The sequence below is a fragment of the Sturnus vulgaris genome, chromosome 1 (assembly GCF_052056855.1).
Source record: "Sturnus vulgaris isolate bStuVul1 chromosome 1, bStuVul1.hap1, whole genome shotgun sequence".
NCBI lineage: Eukaryota > Metazoa > Chordata > Aves > Passeriformes > Sturnidae > Sturnus > Sturnus vulgaris.
In genome coordinates, this window is record NC_142243.1 from 154,108,441 (window position 1) to 154,126,190 (window position 17,750).

Consider the following 17,750-nt stretch of genomic DNA (forward strand, 5'->3'; position numbering starts at 1 on the left):
TCCATTTGCAAGGAGAGATCTGTGATAATTTTTCCCAGTAAAGTCATTATTGACAGGTTTTTGGTGGCCTGTGCTAGACCAGATGTCAGAGGATGAGCTCTGATTTTTGACTGATGTCTGCATGACAGTTCTGTGGTCAAAACAGGAAGCCAAATGATCACACAAGGTCTTCTTTGGAGTCATTGGAGTGAACTCCAATAAAGTACATCCAAGACAGAAACCTTCTCCAAACACTCTCCTATAGGTGAAATCTATCTGACCTGGATGGGTACCTTCAACACAGGTGTCTCCATCTGAACAAATCACCTCAGGTTCTCTTCACAGAGACAAATCCGGGGCATGATTTGTCTGACAAAATTTAGGAATGTCTCTTAGCACGAGCAGATCTGTGACATTACCTCTACTGACTCTGGTCATCCACTATTACAGGAAGACAGAAATCCCATGCAGACATAGACACCTGAAGACAGGTAAAACAAATCTCACCTATACTCTCTCACTGTCAGGTGTAGAAGGAGACTGTGAAAATCTGTTGATTCAGGTCAGTAGAGGGTGGTGAGAAACTGAAAGGTGCTCCCCTGAGAATTTGTGGATGCCCTGTCCCTGAAGAGTTCAAACCCAGGAGGGATGGTGTTGGAACCCTGGATACTGAGAATTTTAGACTTTCTGTGCTTACAGGCACTGACCCTCAAGAAAACACTGCTTTTCACCTGAGGCCTTGGAGAAGGCTTCCAAAATTGAGTGATTTGAGATCACTGGTGTGTAGTTTGAATAGAAGTGTGTAATACCACATGGTGGAAAATTTAGAATTTCAGATTTTAGAACACAGCAATATATAGAAAGGAAGATGGAGGTTTTAGGGCAGAGGTTTCTTTCTTCTTCACCTTCTTCTTCATGAGTCTAGGTGGTATTTTTGTTATTGGATAGAAAATTCCACATTGCAGGTCACAAGTGTTTGGTTATTGGGTCAAAAGTAAAAATAATTTAGGTGTCTGTACTTAATTGGACAGTTTAGGTTTAAAAGACCTTGTAGAGAGAGAGATATTTTGCCATTTTTAGCTTGTTAGCTAGAGGTGCTGTAGCACTCATTGCAACATAGATAATAATTAATGAACATCTGAGTCTGAACATGAAATACCGTCTCTCGAGCTTTTAATCCCAACTCTGGCAGGAAGAGAAAAAAGAAGATAAAACACAGTAGGACAGAGCTTGGAGCAACCTGGTCTAGTGGCAGGATTGGAATAAGATGATCTTGAAATTCCCTTCCAACCCAAAGCATTCCATGACATAGGTGAAAACCTAAAACAGATGGGTGTGGATACTCCTCCCTCAGCTATGGTGACGTGGCTAAAATGATCCCCAGTGCAGTGGCCTTTGCAGGGACATCCTTCTCTCTGAAGACTCTCAGTTCAGGTGACACATTTCTATCCTAACACCTGCCACCCTCACAGGCTGACTGAACTCAGCTGTGAGCCTAAGCCTGGACTATTTTAGGGCATAGACATGCCCAGCATTGCAGCAGAACAGGAACAGCCCAGAGCTGTGAACTCAGGGGCCCACTGCTGCAGCTGTGGCTGCATACTCCTGGAAAATTACAACCTAACCCACCTCATTTCTCCCACAGCTTCGTTTCAGAGCAAGGTTTCATCTCATCCTTGTCCTACATGGCTTTTACCCCACGCTGTTAATCAGCCACTGCTGTGCTGGCCCTGTGGTTGATGGCAGAACTGACCCATTTGGAGTAGCTGTGCTTTTCACAGTGGTGCTGTGGTGGGGACAATCTCACCAACATGACAGATTTTTTCACCCCGGATTAAACACATCTTCTGGCTAAAAATAAAAGGAAATGGGAAAAAATAATAGGAAGAAAGAGGGTTGGTTGGCTATTTCTTTTTCTCCACCTGACCAGCTGCCCAATGCTTTGAATTCTGAAAAGCTGTTAAGGAGGTCTCAGCTCATTACTTCTCATTTCTGTGGATGCTTCTGTGAGAAATGATCTCTTTGATCCTCTGCAGCTTGACTGTCTTTTCTTCTCGTGCCCTACACCTGAACTAGTTTTGTTTCATCCTCAGTTCAGAATGCCAGGATAGTGCTGGGCCTTCGAGGGAAAGAAAAGCAGGAGAGAAAACAAATCCTATTGTTCAAGTCGAGGGCTGTTTGTTTTCCTCTGGCACAATACAGTAAATCCATCGTGGTGGAGGTGGTGTTAGATGGAAGAGCAGATGAGGAGTGAGGTGACAGTGGGGCTGATGTAGGAATATTTTCCTAATATTTTCCTACCTGGATTAGGAGGCTAATGGACTATTGAGGGCCAGATCTCAGCTGGCACAATTTGTGTAGCTCCCCTGAAGTTAATGGAAGTCAATGCTAAATTTCACACGTTATGGACTAAAAAACCACCGAGCCTAGTTTTTTTGTTTGTTTGGTTTTTGTTTTTTTTAATGATGCTCTTCAGTGAGGTGGAGCCATAGATGTGTGTGGCAGGAGCCTATGGAAAGCTACAGGTTGTAATGAGCTCTCCATACCCTTCTCCAAGCCTTTTCCTTCCTCTCAGGGAGTAAATTCATAAGCTCAGAATTCTGAGCCTTCCCCTCTGCTTGGAGATTTTGCAACCCAGTCCCACAATCCAGGTCAGGTCCCCCCAGGCCCACAGGGGGAAGCTGAGTTACACCAGCAGCAGGTTGGGATCTCCTTGTTTGCTCCTGGTAGGCTTCTCCTGGGAATCAGAAATGGGAGGAGGAGGTGGAGAAGGAAGTTAAAAATCACAAAAATAGCAGGAATTTGATTCAGTTTAGAGATAGCTCTAAGTTGCCACTGATCAAATCCAAGTGTTTTCCTTGTGTTAAAAAAGATTGCTTCCATCAATCTCCAGGAAGCTTCAAGATGAATCTTCCTCTTTTTGGTGTCTTCATCCTTTTGGATCTGGGACAAAAACATTTTTAAAGTTACTTTTATACATCTTTCTTCTTCTTTCAGCTTCCTCCTTTGCCACAATCTGCAGGAGAAGGTCCAAACACAGATGCTGAGTTAATTTTCAAAGGCACCACAGCAGGGTTGTCTTTTTTGTTCTCTCCACTTTGTGTCTCCCACTTTATTTTCCAGATCAATAGGAAGTTATCTCTGTCCTTATTGTTTCATATTAATACTTGACCTACAGATAAGAAGGAAAACATGACAAGAATATGAGGGAGGGAAGTGTGAAGCCATGAGTGGCATTTGAAGAGTGCTCACATTCCACAGCATCTGCTTTCCCTGGCTCTGGGCATCATCCCATCCATAAGTAAAGTGTTAAATATTTCAGCTGAGCACATTTTATGGCCTTTGTGGGATCAAGAAAGGGCAAAAGCAGACTGTCACTATTTGTTGCATGATCATTTTTTAGAGCTGCAGGTCTCTGCCACACACACTAATATTGCTCTACCAGCATGAACTTTTGATCAGAGTTTGTTTTCACTCCACACCTCACTGGTCACTCTATTTCCATATTTCTGACTATGAACTTGTGGATCACATGGGGTCAAAATCACAGAATGGGGATCATCAAATCAAAATACTTGGCACAGGTGTGGCTGGAGCCATCAGTGGACACCCAGAGGGGACTGTGAATGCTCAGCCCATGTTCAGATTTGACTCCCACATCCTCTATTTCTAAATCTAATTTTTAAATCTAAATCTAAATCTAAATCTAAATCTAATCTCAGCCAATCCTGCATTTGCCTCTGCCCAGAGGACAAATAATTCCCTGTGATCTATGCAATGGGGGGAAAACCTACCTGGGATGATGTTCTATTTTTTTTATTTAACAAAAATAATATTTTGTATTTTTAACATGTTAATTTTCATGTGACCTTTTCCCACACTTATTTTTGCAACAAAAGCATTGTTTGTCTATCAGCAAAAATTGAAGTGATGGTCCTTGCTTGCCAACCTCCACAATCTTTGTCATTTACATTTTTGCCTTCAGGCAGGGAGCTGGGAACAGGAGCCAACCCAAGAGTGGGAGGAGAAATCAGGTAAACAGGTATTCAGCCATGTGGGCAGGCAGCTGATGAGCTAACATAGACCACTTTCTAAAATGGAAGAACAAAAAAAAAAGACTAAAAAAGAAAAAAGGGGGAAAAAGAAAAAAAAACAAGAACAAAAAGAAGAAGGAAAAAAAGAAAAAGAAAAGAACAAAAAGAGGGGAAAAAAGGAAAAAAGAACAAAAAAAGAAAAGAGAAAAAAGGAAAAAGAGAAAAAATAAACAAAAGGGAAAAGCAAAAGAGAAAGGAAATGAAAAATAAAATGGAAAAGAAATGGAAATAGAAATAAAAAGAGAAAATTCAAAAGGAATAGAAAGAAACAGTAAAAGAAAGGGGGAAAGAAAAAGAGGAAAAGCCAATTTGGTTCTAGGACACCATTTCTTGTTAAACTGCAAGATGAAGCATCTTTCTGGAGGAGGGATTTCCCATTTTCAGTTATTTCTTCTGCATTTTTTCCAGCCACTTCTGCCCTGTGCAACCGTCCTTGTGTCCTCTGTGTCCTCCTGGGTTATTCATGGCCCCACTTTCTCTTCAGCCTGGAATTTAAACCTCCTGATTGATTTCTGGCACCAGTCCTGGCCCCACAGCTCTTTGGGGATGCTTTGGGGCAGACAGAAGTTGTTTTCCAGCCTCTCAGCTAGTTCAGAAAAAATCCTATATTTCAATATATTTCACATTATTCAAAATAATTTCACACTGGCTTTTCAGATATACTTTCCTTTGAAGTGTGGTCAGCCATTCAAAGAAACTGATTTTGCTCCAGTTTTTCTGGACAAGGAAAAGCAGAAATGCTACAGAACAATTCATTCACCTCAAGGAAAGGAGCCGTGCACAGGGATTATTTTTTCCCAATTTAGGCCTGTGATTTACCTGCAAAAGGTTCAACTTCAATTTCTTTGCATCATCCTGAGAAACAGCAAGGTGAAATCTACCCCAGGCTCTTGCTTCACTTCAGCCTCTAATCAGTCTTAGCAGCATTTATTGCTCCATATTTTACCAAGCAAAAAAACAGATTATGCCTTAATTATTTCCTCACATGCCTCTGAGAGTTGGAGGAATAATGCAAACAGAGGGCCAGGATAAATAATCAGTGAAATAAAAATTAAGACATCAATTTTCTTTTCTGTGATCTAGTAATTTAAACCCTGTGTCCTTTTCCAGTTTCACGAGGGTCACACATCTTTATTTCCCTGTGTGATGGGTGAACAAGGTTCCCAATGGAAGGTGAAGTGGGAAGTGATGTGCAGAGGTGGCTGTTTCTCCTGCCTTACAGTAGATGCCTAATTATTGGAATTAGCTGCAGGAAATCTGCTCTTAAAACTGAATTTCACTTTTGTTTTTTCCATGTAACTCACAGATGAAATTATGTTTTGAATCCCCTACACTGATATTTCTTTACGGGGCAACTGGGAAGTCACGGCCCTAAAATTTGGAAATATTGCTGTGAATTTATCCCAGTGTTCAGCTGTTCCAGATTTACTGCCATATGTTGGCCTTTAGTGCAGCTCCCCCCCGTCCCCCACGTTGTTAGCAGCCTCAGGTGTGCAGAATGGCTCCATGAATCCGTGAATGTGATAAATGTTACCCATTACTGGCAGGATTGTTCCGTGTCTCACTGCAGTTGGTTTCACCACAAAAACACTTCCAGTAAAGCAGGGCTTTTATTTATTTATTCCAGGGGTTTCTGTGATTTCACAATTTCTCTGCGCAGCGCACTTTTCATTAGTTATTGGTTATTTTAGAAGTCATCCAGTGCTGTTTTCAAATTAAATCCATTGTCTGATCTCCCTTGGGATCTCACCAGGAAGATGAGTTGTGTTTGATGATGTGTTTGAAACCCTTCAGCTTGGCCAAGGGGTGCAGCCAGGAGAGCAGAGGGAGCTCCTGATCCTCCAAGTCCTTCTCCCACCCAATCTCTTGGAGAAAGCACCATGTGCAAGGGATGGCCTTTGAGGGGTTGAGGTAATTGCTAGAGTTCCTAGAGTTTCTAGAGAGGGAATAAGTCATGCCAGGGACCATAATTATTATTTTTCAGTGTCCTCCAGCCTTCCCTGCACTGGCTGATGTATCAGTGTATCATCAACTCTCTCATTCTCATGAGGTGCAATCGAGCTGCTTCAAAATCCACCAGCCCCTGTTTCCCTTTGAAAGTCACTCTGCTATAAAACAGCATCTTTCTGATTTCAAAAGCTGCTCTGAAACTCCCAAAACCCCTTATGCCAAAAGCAATCATGTTTTAAATGCAGGTAAATACCAGCTCTGGCTGAAATTCCAATGATCAGGCTATAGAGGTGAGAAGAAGAGAAGAGAAGAGAAGAGAAGAGAAGAGAAGAGAAGAGAAGAGAAGAGAAGAGAAGAGAAGAGAAGAGAAGAGAAGAGAAGAGAAGAGAAGAGAAGAGAAGAGAAGAGAAGAGAAAAGAGAAATCTGCCAGTGACTTTTCCTTGCCCTAATCCTAGTTACTCTGAGTTTACACTGACCTGAAGTAACAAGGAAGCCTAAAGCCCCTGTGGGAGAGATATGAAGATGTTGTTGTTCTGTAAAGGAAAAGACCTAAGAATTTTAGCAAGGAAAGTGCTGATGAACCCATGAATCATAGAATCATAAAATCTTAGAATGGTTTGGATTGGAAAGACCATAAAGATCATCTTGTTCCAGAGCCTAGCTTTTAAATGTTAATGATCCTTCTGCAGGTTCATTCATGGCTGTTCTAGGCTTAGTGATGGCACATCTTGTCCCTTGTCTAGTGATTTGGTTAGGCCATGTTCATTTAATTTTATTTTCAAGGCTGAAAAGCTGTAAGATCCCTGCTATGGGTTGGAAGAATTTATCTCACATGGATTTCCATATTGCAGAAGCTCATCCATGTGTGATGAACTCTGCAGAGAAAAACCCAAATCTGGAGGGTTCTGCTCTAGGTCCTGTCTGGGAGTGCAGCAGTTTCAGGTTATTTTCACTTCAGGGTCCCACCTCGATGCTAAGGGTGGTCTTGATCTCAGCAAAGCAGGTTGTGCTCTCAATTGGATTAGTGCTATTCCAGGAGGTGCTGTGATTACACACTGCCAAGAAATCACATCCTACCTGCTTCAGTTTTCCCAAACATTTCATTTCTGCACAGATTTTCTGCCTGGCACTGATTTTGGGCGTTGCTCTGTGTGGCTAAACAGCTGCTCTGTCCCACATCTAAGTGGGCTTTTCTCCATTCTTGAAAAAAAAACAAACAAACCCTGAATCAGAAGGTGTTTTATTCACCCAGTGTGAAACATTACTCTCCTCATTTGAGTCTGCAGGGGTCACTTGGAGAGTTGTCTCCGAAAATGTCTGAACATGCATTGCTCCTTTCCCTCCCCTGTTCCTGCAGCAGCAAGGATTCACACCCATTCCCATCACATTTTCTGCCATTCAGCGGGCACTGTGGCTCTGCCTGCGTGAGTCCTTCTGCAGAGCCATGGAGAGGAGGGGAGGAAAGCTGCCGTGTTTTCTGTCAGATGGAGTTTGGTAAATAAGTGTAAATAAGGCTTACAGAGCCGTCCACAAGTTTAAAAGGATCCAGCCAGAAATAGCAAGCTGGCAGGGAGGGGGCTCTGCTCACCAGCATCACCCTTGGCCATCGAGTTTCTGTTTGTGTTTTTCTTTTCTTTTCGGTGACTGAAGCAAAAGCTGATGGAAGAAAATGTGCGTAAAGGTCCAGGAAGTGACCTGGAAGTGAAAAAGCAAGAAGAAAGGCTCTGAAATTGTTGTATCTCAAACAGGGGCCGGGCAGCTTTCTTTACCCTCCCATTTCCTTTTATCTGTGTGTAAGATGCTATTATTTTTGTTTGCAGGAGAGCAGGGAAACTCATCCAGCACTCAGATCCATTATGTGACATGTTTTTCATAAATGAATGACTGAGGACTTTTTTTATCTATCACAGAGAGGGCTCCCAAAAATGGCTTTGTATAAATTCCTTCATCCCAAAGCTGTCCATAGAGATTTTTGGGAGGATGAGAGATCACTCTGGACATGTTCTGGATCAAGGGGTCTTTGATCCATGATCCCAGCTAATCCAAAACCTGGGCTCATCCCCATGGGCACAGTGTTCTCCAGCAAGCAACAGATAAAGACACCTTTATATGGTGCTTAAAGAATAAGGAAGGACATTTTACAGCCTTCTTAGACCTCTCAATAGGCAGGGATTTCTTTGAAGAGGCCAAATAATTGTCACAGTGAGTTTGCATTGAATTACAGAGTGTTTGAAATAGCTGGGACTGGAGAGGTTAACAGATACTCTCATTAAAATTCAGTCCTTTAAACTGAAATATCTTGAAATCTGCTGCACTTCACACCACATGAAAGTGGGTGTAACAGCAATGAAATAAGTTGGAGTTCTTCTCTGCTTAAAGTGTCGGGCAATTTGCAATGCAACGTGCAATATTTTGGTGTGAAGACATCAACTGGCCTCTCCCAATGCAAACTGGGCAGAGATTTAAATTTACACTGGCAAAAGACCTGGTCCCAGGAGTTCAACAGATATGGGGCAATGCCCAAGAACCACGGTGCTGGTAAACAGTGACAGAAACCATCATGTAGGGAAAAACAAGCTTTGAGCATCCCCTTGCAACTCAGTTCCTTGGTTCCTGCCAGCCCCATGTAAGTCTATTTATAATTGTAACTTCCCTCAGTTAATCATGTCAAAAATGGCATTTTCACCTCTGGGAACTGTATCTGATGTAACAATCTTTGCAAAATTGTTAATCCCCGATGTGAATCCCCAAGTAAACTGATTACAGTGCCTGCAGCACGAAATAAGCTCAGACCTTCCATTAATCGCTGCACAAACCATGGCAAAATTTGAGCTGAATTTAGATGTATAAGAACATTCCTGGTACTTCAGGGAATAATATACACACAGCTTCAGACATCATGTGAGTGGGTAGCTGCTGAGCACAGGAGCCATCCACTAGTTGGTGGTAATTCGTGAACTAGAATTTTATCATTTACTCATGTGGAAGCAGTTCATGCAGAAGCAGTAGGGCCAGGAAATTGGAATGTGTTAAAAAGAAATGACTCCCAAGGAATATTTTGCTCTTGGTTGTCTTGCCTTTCTCACCAAAGGCTGCCTAGATAGGTCCTGCTCTCATGGCACTGCAGATCAGCACCCATTAGATACAGGGCTCAGCATTTTCACTTCTTCAAGGAATAGAAATGACTGGAGATGTCAACTGAAACAACAACCCGACTGCAGAAACCCCAGCAATGCAAAGGACCATGTGGAGAAGCTGAAATGGCTGATAGGTACCTGGAGATTTCAGTTTGTTCCACCCTTGGCTTCCTCCAGTCCACTGTGGCAGGGAACAAGAGAATATTTTGTGAGGGAAAAAAAAAAAATACAGAAACAGTTTCATGTTACATCTCACAGGAACAAACAAAAACAAAAGCAAAAACCCAAAACCAAACCAAACAAAACAAAACAAAAAATCCACCAAAAAAACACCCAAATAAAAAACCAAACAGGTAAAGATGTTAAGAGTTTTACAGTCTCCATGTTCTCAAGGTCAAATTTTTCTCCTGCGAGGACAAGGGCAGAGGAAACCTCTTCAGTTCATACATGAGCCCATGTTCAGCTACCTGCAGATCCTCTTTCTGAAGAGTCACTCTGGGTCCTGACTCTGGTGCTGGTGCTGGCACAGATTTGGAGATACCAGGACTTGGGAGTAAACTCAGGGAGCTCAGTAGTTTGTAGGGCAGAAGGAGTCCTATGAACCCAGGTGATTTACACCTCCAGACCTTGCTGTGCTCCTGGAGAGTGCTGAGGTCCTGGCACAGGTCACACAGAGAAGCTGTGGCTGTTCCTGGATCCCTGGAAGTGTCCAAGGTCAGGCTGGATGGGGCTTGGAACAGCCTGGGATAGCAGAAGGTGCCCTGCCCATGGCAGGGAGTTGGGACTCCATCATCCCAACCCATTTTATGATTCTATGACTTTCTTCTCAGGAGATAACCCATCTGTTGCCTCCCAAACGTAGTTCAGGTGATACCTCCCTCCAAGAACTTCTCCCAAGTGATGGAATGGGTGGGGCTGCAGTATCAGTCCTTTCCTGGAAATGATGAATTTGGAGGTGGGAGCACTGAAGCAGCACAAAGGCATCTGGGTGGAGTCATCAGCAACACACAGGAGTTGCTTTCCATCTGTTCATGTTTCAGGAAACTGTGCTGCATCCTTGAATATCTGTCCCTGCTGGTCCTCATTACACGCTGCTCAATTGCTTTGGAGACAAAATAGCAGTTTCTTAAGGCTCCATCTCCCCTCCTCCCTTTTTTTTTTTTTTTTTTTTTTTCTGCATGTGTCTGAAATTAAATTCAGATTTTAAATCACAGGATGATTTATCACCTTTTTCTAACGGGCAGCCTCTCCCTGGTTAAACAGATGATTTACCTGTAGCTTCACCCTTCAGGGAATGAAAGCCTCCTGCACTGAATGGATGATTTTGGGGTCTTTTTTTGGAAACTGGTGAGCAGTGGAAAAGTCCCCAACTCATATGATTTGAAACTCAGTATACACACTGCATCAGAGAATTTTTACATTTCCCAAAGGTATTATGGACTGTCCCTGCTCTGTTCTGGGTTAGAACCTCATTATGGTCACTGTGGTCCAGGAAAGTGGCTTAAATCCCTGGAGGAATTTAAGAGCTGTAGATGTGGCACTTGGGGACATGGCTTAGTGGTGGACTTTGCAGTGCTGAGGTTGGACTCCATGATTTTAAAGGTATTTTCCAAGCCAAATGATTCTTTGATTTTGCCTTGCTATCAAATCCATTTCCTTTGGAGAAGACTGCATCCAAATTGCACCTCAAGGACCAGGACTGAAAGTAACCAGAGAGCTCAGTATCTCTGAGAGATTGATTGGCTGTGTCCCTGATCCAAATATTCTGAAACATGAGGGAAACCAAAGCTAAGGAAGAGGTAAGAACCAGCAAAAGAGTTCTCATATATTCAGTGCAATGGAAACACTTAAAGAATCATAGAATCATTAAGGCTGGAAAAGACCTCCAAGATCTCCACCTACCAAATCCAAGTAAACGGGAAATTACCACTGTGGTGAATTCAAAAGCAGGCTCAGTCTTCCTGTGAAAAATAGATGAATGTGGTTCAAAGCACAAGACATTTCCACCATCATGGGACAAATAGAAAAGCAGCTCTGTGAGGTGAGGGAGGATGTAAATCAGTGTTAATTGTTTTGGTCTTTTATAATTCAGGGCACCAGCCTGGACCAGCGTGGGACCACAAGGAGCAGCTCCACAGATTAAAGCACAGCTGAGTGCCTTTTGTGAGGACTCCTCCTGGGTTATCTTGGGCAGGTGACTCCAGTTTGCCCTGAGGAAATATTGCCAGTGGATCAGGCAGAACAAAGAGCAGCTGGTGGGAAAAGCTTGGTTCGAGAAATAGAAATGTGTCAAGCACGTTTGGGACTTCACTCCCCAGGCTGCAAAGTGGGATTGAAAGAGGAGACACAAATAAACCTTTGCATTAAGCTGTCCTTGCTGCTGCTGGAATCTCCTATTGCTTTTCTCAGACAGCCTCTGATGAGCCTTGGAGCTCTGCAAAGGCATTTCTGCAGTGGGCACATCTAGTTCTGTACAATTTCACTCCTGCCTTGAGGAATTGGTGCTTGTTTTTGTGGTTGTTGCTGTCTTTCCCCATTTCCTTTCTGTCTAATATAGAAGAGAAATAAAGAATAATATCTTTAAGAAGAGATCAAGCAGAATGTGAACGTTTTTGCAGTTGGATTTTCCTGCTTCAGAGCCAGCTTTGTGTTACGAGTTCAACCCTATATGGAAGCTGGAGAAATGGAGAAGTCATGTCTGGCTATGCCCTGAGATTCACTGTGGGTGTATCAGAGTTTCCTTCTCATCCAATCCATGCCCATCCTCTGAGCCAGAAAAAGTCCCTTTCCCCAGGGTGTGGGTGCAGGAGCTGAGATAAATCAGGACCAGCTCTGGATGCTGTTTACCAGTGCAGGTTCAATGAATAAAGCTGTGCAATTCCAGTGTGAGATCCTGCAAAATGTCTGTGGTGGTTGTCTGTGCTTCTCTGCCTGTCTGAGATCCTCACTGGAGCATTGACTGGATGCTGCTCTACTCAGCAGTTTTAGGAAACAAGGAATTTCAAGGGAGATCAGAAGGAAGAAAATAAACAGAGGACTTATTAGTGAATACCAAAAAAAAAAAGACTGAGACCAGGAGAGCCCTCGTGAGCTGGAAGTGGCTTTCCTGGACATCTTTCTGCATCAGTTCTTCTCAGCTTTCAACCTTATTGGCCCCTCAGCATCTGCATAAAGTTTAGTGTTATGTGAAGCAACATTCAGTATCCAGAAAACAAAAGCAAAAATCAGCTCTGAGGAACACAATGAAATCATACACTTTTGTTCTTTTGTCTCATAGAATATTTTTTTTAAAAAACCCACTTGTTTAAATACCACCAAAGTTCCTAAATCTCTAATGGAAGGGAAACTGATACCAATTATGTGTTTAGTAATCCTCTCAAAAGATAACAACAATAGCCTTAATGACGTCAGGCCTATCTGCTGTAGTGAAAAGACATTAAAAAGCAATCACAAACAAAAGCAGATCTCTACCTAATGCTCTGTTCACTGCGAGGGGGGATGGCAGATTATTGTGATTGAGGGTTTGCTGTGAGCAGGGTGAGGAAAGATAAACTGGAGATGAGTTTACCACAAATATTTTGGTTAAAACACCAGTGATGTGTGAGTCCTGACTCTCACCAAATGCATTTGTCAGCTAAAAACTTGCTGAGGAATTACAGGTGGAAGAAAATCTCACACAACTGTTGGGGCTTGGTCCTTCTCAGACTTTTATTTCTCCTTGTGAATTTGCAGTGTAGGGATAATTAGCAAGATCTGCACTGTTCTGCTGCTTCTCCCTCACTGTGAAAATCAATGTTTCCAGCCTGAGGATAAGGAATAGCACATGCCACATATGCTTAGGGAGGATCTGTGTGCTCTTTAGCTCTCCTAATGAGAAGCAGGATGTATCTAGAGTCAGATTGAAGAGGATCCAAACCCAGCGAGTGTAAACAAGCAACGTCAAATATTCAGGAATAATAATGATGTAATTAAAAAAAAAAAAAATCACAGCAAGTGGAGTGTTTATTCACAAAAGCAAAAATATTTGTAAATCAATTTTTAATGACACAAGCAATGTCAGTATTAGGAAAAGAGTCTTTTATATTTGCATGATTGAATAAATATATCAGCATGTATAGTGAGCCAGGAGAGTTATTGAGACTCAGCTTTATGAGAAATTCAGTAGTTCTGATATTTTTTTCCATTGCAATCTGTAATATAATGCTATATTTTGATTTTTGCCTCTCGTGAATTTAAAAAACATCACATTTTTTGGCCAATGAGAATATATCACTGAAACTATTCCAACATTTATTTTTGTTTGACTTCTAGTATTTCATTTTTTACTAGATGAAGCTGTAGAATATGAACTTATAATAAGAAAGTGAATATAAAATTAAACGTGAAAATAAATGCTGAATAAAAGAGAACATAATAAATAAGCGTCTAACATAAAATAAATCAGAATAAACAATGTATCCTAAATATACATTTCAAATGGAATAACTCCACCAACTAAACACTGAAATATGTTATGTAAGAGCTGGTTTTAAGCAACATCGAAATGAAATCAGGAAGGTTGAGATTCTGATGACTTCACAAACCATGATGGAAAATGTTTTGCCAAAACCCTGCAGAACCAAGCTAATATATTTTGAAAAGCATATGCTGAGAAGCGGTTTGGGATGACATGCTTGGGCCGAGTGGATAACAAGACTATTTCCAGCTAATTTCAGATGGGAAAGCAGATGGGGCTGTTTCTTGCTGTTAGACTTCTGTGGTCACAGTCTCTCGAGGGCTGAACTTAAACATCTGAGTCCTTGTGATTATTATTATTATCATTATCACAACTAAAAATACTGTGGCCAGGTCTGCATTCCCAACTTATATCCCACTGTGCAAAGTGCAGGAAGGTTTTTCCTTGCCTGGAACATCTGTAACCCATCAGAACTTCGTGGTACATCTCGCCTACATCCAGAGCTGGGGTTTGCTTGTAAATGCATGAAAAATTTGCACTCTGAGAGTTCCCAGGGTGTCCAAGGGATGTGAACAAGGATGACAGGGGTGACAGAGGACCTATCAGAGGACCTAGAAGACCTCTTCTCTTCTGGATTATCATCAGTGTGTGAACATGCCCATGTGGAGGTGATAAAACCCCATATTATGTGTTTCTGTCATGAGGGAGAGGTCAAGGCTCCACATGCAGTCACCAGGGATTCTGTGTAATTTCTTCAGTAACCTGAGCTGTTACAGGCAGCTGTAGGAACAATTTATCTTTACATTCCAAGTCCTGCATGGGGAACACGAGGTGACTCACATTGAAATGTTGAGTGGTTTGGGTTGGAAGAGACCTTAAAAGATCATCTTGTCCAAATTCCATGACATAAGCAGGGACATCTCCCACTGTTCCCAAATTGTTCCTAACCTCAGCCTGGCCTTGGACACTTCCAGGGATGGGGCAGCCACAGCTTCTCTGGGCACCCTGTGCCAGGGCCTCACCACCCTCACAGGGAGGAATTTCTTCCTATTAATTGCTAATATAAACCTACTCCCTTTCAGTAGAAAGCCATTCCCCTGTGTCACATCCCTGCATCCCCATGTCCCTCTCTTGGAGCCCCTTCATGCACTTGAAGGGGGTCTAAATTTTCCCTGGAACCTTCTCCTCTCCAGGCTGAATAATCCCAACTCTCTCTGCCTGTCTCCATATGAGAGATGCTCCATCCCACATTTGTGGCCTCATCTGGGCTTGGTCCAACAACTCCACATCCCCCTTATTTTGGAATGCAACATTCCTGGATGGGTAGAAGGGCACAATTCCCTCCCTCAGCCTCCTGCCCACATTGTTTTTGATGCAGTCCAGGTTACAATTTTCTTTCTGGGCTGAAAGATCGCATTGCCAGCTAGTGTCCAGTCCTTCATCCACCACTGTCCCCAAATCCTTTTTTTCTAGGGCTAGTCTCAAGGAATTAATTTGTACCCTGTGTTGATACTGAGCATTGCCCTGACCTGGGTACAGCACTTGCATTTGGCCTTGTTGTGTTTCCTGAAGTTCTTTATGGACCCACCTGTGCTCCTGACACCTTTATTCAGGATGGCAGCTTTCACCTCGAGGTTTTTTGAAATTCTGATCAAATTTTTGTCTGGATCTGAGACCTCAGAGAGCTCAAGCAGGAGTGACTCCAGAGCAGACAGCACAGGACCCCTTGGGGTGATCTCTTTCATATGATACCACAAAAAATGCTAACATTGGTGATTAGAACCAATGACCTCCTGGAAGATTTCAAGCTTTGAAATGCTGCTTTTGTTTTAATCCCTCCTTTCCCCATCCCACTGGAGGTTTAACTTATTCAAAACCATTTAACTGCACTTCAAGATGGAGTGACAGGTAGCTAAACCTCTGGATGCATTTCAGGAATAGGTTGTTACCTTGATTTTCATTTTTAACATGATCACACTGCAACTGTCCATCTGTCTTAGCTGACTGTCAGTCTGGCTTCCCCCTCCTAGGACTGTTTCTGTCTGCTTGCCAGTTTCAATGAGACTGAAAGAATTACTCAAATCCCTGAGAATTTGTTCCTAGAAATGAACAGAAGATTTCATCTGTTGGCCTTAGGAAGGCAGGGTTTCAGCCTGAAAACCAGAATTACCCATTCCTCTTTCCCTGGTGGCACATCAGTCACTGTGTGTCTGTGCTGAGGGCATTGCTGCTGCTTCTGCTTCCTGAAAAACTGATCATGAGGGTACCTGAGAGGGACTGGAGACAGTGTGGATGGGAGCTCAGGGGTTCTGAGGATGAACTGGAGGGATTTGGGGAGTCTGAGGATTGTGGAGGCCTGGAGATGTTGGGATCTGCAAAGCTGATACTTTGCCAGACTTGGGACTTGGGAAGGCCCTTCTTTTATCTCAGTAGGAGGAGATGGTTCTGTACATGAGAGGAAAGCTGGGGATGTGGTGGCAGGATTGTTTACAAAATATTGTGCACACAATTCTGAGGAAAATCTGTCTTCTTTTAATTCTGCTGTGAGGAATATTTGGGTGGCTGATAAGCAAGAACATTCATTGTTCCCTGCTCAGACCTGAACCCTGTGTTGACTGTGGCATCCTCTCCACAGGGATGTCCCTGCTGATTTTCCTTTGGTGTTCATTTGTGCAGCTAATGGGAGTATTTTCCTAATCAATGCTGGCAGTTTCCTGTTTAATTAATATTGATGATTTGGAGAAATAATAGAATGCCACTGGTGACATTCCCCCATGGCTGAGTGTTTGAGGGGGAAAAGGCAGAACTGCAAACCAGAAATCCTCATCAAGGACATACAATGAAAACCTTCAGCTGGACCCTGTTTCCATCCAGAAAAGAGGAAAAAAGAATCCAGAGTCATCCTGTGAAGATGGTAAGGATACATTACTAAACCAGGAACACTGAGAAAAAATAGGAATTGTAAGGTTGAGTGAATCTGTATGACTCAGATAACTCTTCACTTTATTCCTGACTATCCCCTGACATGCACTGGTACCAGTGAAAGCTCTGCTGGGTAACTGGTGCTGGGATATATCCAAGGCTCTGGAACATGGACACCCCTGGACACCAAGACACAGGTGGCTTCAGCAGGCTTTGGTGGGCTGCCCATGTACAAAATGCTTTAAAGCAGAAATAAATCCTGCCCAGAGTGTTCTTTCTGATAGGAAAACTTCATGTCTATACATTCCAATCTCTCCACAGCACAGGGCTTGTAAAATAACACTGATTTTCCCTGTTGGCTTCACAAAGAGGAGATCTGGCAATGTGTCATGGACAGAATAGATCTGTTCTAATGAAACCACCCTGACAAACAGTAACCTTCTTAAAATTTAAATTAACTGTTTTTCCCCGCCTAATAGTACCAGTCATAGAGCCAAATTCTTATCTGTGCTTTCCCTTTGTTTCTTTTCTTTATTTAATCTGATTTAATTTAATCAACCATTTGTTTTTGGAGCTGTGTGTTTGCACTGAGTGCTATTTTGGAAATAGAGATTTGCTGTCCTTTATTTGTCTCTTTTTCCTTCTGGTTTGCACTGCTCCTAATGAGGTGCAAAGTTGACAGTTGAGAACATTCATTTTCATGTGTCTTTTAAGCAGACAGTCCAATCTACTGGATGAAGACTGTTCAAAAATTAATTGAAGGCTTCAGGATTTGCCTTAATGCGAAGTGAGGCTCATCCAGTGACCTAAGGCATTATATTCCTCAGGGGGAAAAAAAGACTGTAGGAAGGAAGGGCTCATATCCTGTGTCCAGAGTTGAGCCATCTTTCCTGGGAATTAGAATTTCTCTCTAGATTTTCATGGCTACAAAACACCATTTTAAATAGTTATGATAGAGACAGGTCTGCTGTGAGCAAAACCACAAAACCATCAAATACAGGATGGTTTGGCTTGGAAAAGACCTTAAAGATCATCTTGCTCCAACCCTTTGCCATGGGCAGGGATAACTTCCAGCTTACTCAGAGCCCCATCCAGGCTGGCCTTGAACCCTTCCAGGGATGAGGAGTCCACAACATCTCTGGGAACCTGTGCCAGAGCCTCACCAAAATCCAAGGTTGTTATTCTGACTGATGATGAGTGAAGTCTGGGAA